General features: G+C 32.8%; 1 pseudogene; it reads left to right on the top strand.

Moving 5' to 3' along the window:
* The first annotated feature begins 1,594 nt into the window (after positions 1-1,594).
* LOC143599057 (uncharacterized) lies at positions 1,595-2,734 on the top strand (annotated as a pseudogene).
* The last annotated feature ends 521 nt before the right edge of the window (positions 2,735-3,255 follow it).

The following is a 3,255-nucleotide window of genomic DNA, read 5'->3' as shown; positions in this document are numbered from 1 at the left end:
AAAGAATTTCATTCTGTAAATCGAAAACTTAACATTGCTATCACACGAATTGAAAGCCTTATGGAAACCCTAATATTCTTGCAGAATTTATAGCCGGACAATTAAAAAATAGAGTTTCTTTTCGCAAAGCGATGAAAAAGGCAATAGAATTAACTGAACAAGCAGATACAAAAGGAATTCAAGTGCAAATTGCAGGACGTATCGACGGAAAAGAAATTGCGCGTGTTGAATGGATCAGAGAGGGTAGGGTTCCACTACAAACCATTCGAGCTAAAATCGATTATTGTTCATATACAGTTCGAACAATCTATGGGGTATTAGGCATAAAAATTTGGATTTTTATAGAAGGTGGATAATAAACCTTTATTTCCCTTTGCATTCTATCCAGCGATGGAACAAAAAATGATCAATTCGTTTATTCTTTTTTTTATGTTCAATAAAAAAACGAACAATTATAATTCTATAGATTTTAATAAAAATTCAATGAATCTTTTGATAAAATTGCTATGCTTAGTGTGTGACTCGTTGGTTTTTTGAGGGTTAGTATAAAAAACCAGCCTCATAGTTTAAACAAATAACTATAGAAGTAATAACCAACTCATCACTTCGTATTATATAGGATCCAAAGAACCAGTCAAGATATGATATATTGGTCATATTGTTGTAGCAACTGAAATCTTTTTTATTAAAAAAATTTCTAAGTTGTCAATCGAAATAAAAAAGAAAGGGTATGGATAAATGGAAGGATGAGAGAAAGAAAGAAAAAGAATAAAGAATATTGATGATATAGATATAGAATTCCAATATGTAAGGTCTATGAGTCATCTCAGAAAAAATCTGCGTAATAAAGCATCAATACGGATTCATCATTAAATGGATCTGCTCATCGAACAAAAAAGAAAGAGCTTCGAGCCAATAAAGACTAAGAATATTGACTCAAAAACTAATAGCTCCGTTGTAGAATTCAGACCTAACCATTAATTAAGAAGCGATGGGAACGATGGAACCTGTGAATTCAAAAGATTTTAGTGAAAAAGAATTCGAATGATTCATTGATCGGGATGGCGGAACCGACCAGAGACCAATTCATCTATTCGGAAAAATTATGAACTAATGAGAGAACTGAAATAGAAATGGAAAGAGGAAATATTCGCCCGCGAAAACTTTATTTTCTTGGATTGCTAAAATTGGGTCAATCCAATACGAATACGATAAAGAGTAAAACAAAAGAAAGATTTGTTTTAACATTATAAAACATTCTAAAATAGATAAATAAAAAATAGATAAAAAAAAGAATAAATAGTTATTTAATATATTTAGATTTAGTTATCGATAAAAAAAAGATATACAAATTAATAATATATTTGATCTAGATTAAATGAAATCCATGATTCAGTATATTACTTATTAAACTTAATTCAAATTATTTTCTATATGAATTGAATTCAAATTCAAGATTTTGAATTGATTTATTCGCGAGGAGCTGGATGAGAAGAAACTCTCACGTCCAGTTCTGTAGTAGAGATGGAATTCAAAAAAAACCATCAACTATAACCCCAAAAGAACCAGATTCCGTAAACAACATAGAGGAAGAATGAAGGGAATGTCTTATCGAGGTAATATTATTTGTTTTGGTAAATACGCTCTTCAGGCACTTGAACCCGCTTGGATCACATCTAGACAAATAGAAGCAGGTCGACGAGCAATGACACGAAATGCACGTCGCGGTGGAAAAATATGGGTCCGTATATTTTCAGATAAACCAGTTACAGTAAGGCCCGCAGAAACACGGATGGGTTCAGGTAAAGGCTCTCTCGAATATTGGGTAGCTGTTGTTAAACCAGGTCGAATCCTTTATGAAATGGGTGGAGTAACAGAAAATATGCCAGAAGGGCTATTTCAATAGCAGCGTCTAAAATGCCGATACGAGCTCAATTCATCATTTCGGGATAAAAAAAATAGGCCTTAAAAATAGCGGGTGCAGTTTTCTTTTTTTGAACAAATAATATTTCTTTTTTTCTTCGAACTTTTTATTGTAAAGAACTTTGTATTGTAAAAAACATATAAAAAAATAAATAAAATAAAATGATATGATTCAACCTCAGACCCATTTGAATGTAACAGATAACAGCGGGGCTCGAGAATTGATGTGTATTCGAATCATAGGAGCTAGCAATCGTCGATATGCTCATATTGGTGACGTTATTGTTGCTGTGATCAAAGACGCAGTTCCAAACATGCCTCTAGAAAGATCAGAAGTGGTCAGAGCTGTAATTGTACGTACTTGTAAAGAACTTAAACGTGACAATGGTATGATAATACAATATGATGACAATGCTGCAGTTGTGATTGATCAAGAAGGAAATCCAAAAGGAACTCGAGTTTTTGGTACGATTGCCCGAGAATTGAGACAGTTCAATTTTTCTAAAATAGTTTCATTAGCTCCCGAGGTATTATAAAACGAGACCACGATATGGTTATAGGTTATAGTAGGGTATTTAAAATAAATAGATTAAGATTCATTTAGTAGATTTTGTCTCAAGTATATATCTTTCAAAATGAATATTCATAATTCCTAAAAAAATACGTAAAAAAAGCATGTTGATTATATCCAAATTTGGAGGCACCAATCATTTTAATTAATCATGGGTAGTGATACTATTGCTGACATAATAACCTCTATACGAAATGCCGATATGTATAGAAAAAGCGTGGTTCGAGTAGCATCTACTAATATCAGCCAAAGTATTGTTAAAATACTTTTACGAGAGGGTTTTATCGAAAACGTGAGAAAACATCGAGAAAACAACAAATATTTTTTGGTTTTAACCCTACGACATAGAAGGAATAGGAAAAGTACTTATCGAAATCTTTTAAATTTAAAACGGATCAGCCGGCCGGGTCTCCGAATCTATTCTAACTATTAAAGAATTCCTAGAATTTTAGGCGGGATGGGAGTTGTCATTCTTTCTACCTCTCGAGGTATAATGACAGACCGAGAGGCTCGACTAGAAAGAATAGGCGGAGAAATTTTGTGTTATATATGGTAATCTTTCTAATATTCGAATTGAATAGGAAACTTCTTTTTTATGAAAAAGAAAAGATAAGGGGGGGGGGGGGTTGTCTAATAGGGTTCTTCTTCCACTAGTTGATACTTCAAGGAGGTTTTACCTGGAATGAAAGAATAAAAATGGATTCATGAAGGTTTAATTACTGAATCGCTTCCCAACGGCATGTTCCGGGTTCGTTTAGATA

This window comes from Bidens hawaiensis, unplaced genomic scaffold (genome assembly GCF_021521415.1).
Source record: "Bidens hawaiensis isolate Kalapana, Puna unplaced genomic scaffold, B.hawaiensis_p1.1 tig00001920_1, whole genome shotgun sequence".
Lineage (NCBI taxonomy): Eukaryota > Viridiplantae > Streptophyta > Magnoliopsida > Asterales > Asteraceae > Bidens > Bidens hawaiensis.
Note: the sequence above shows the minus strand (reverse complement) of the source record. Positions and strands in the feature narration are given on the sequence as shown.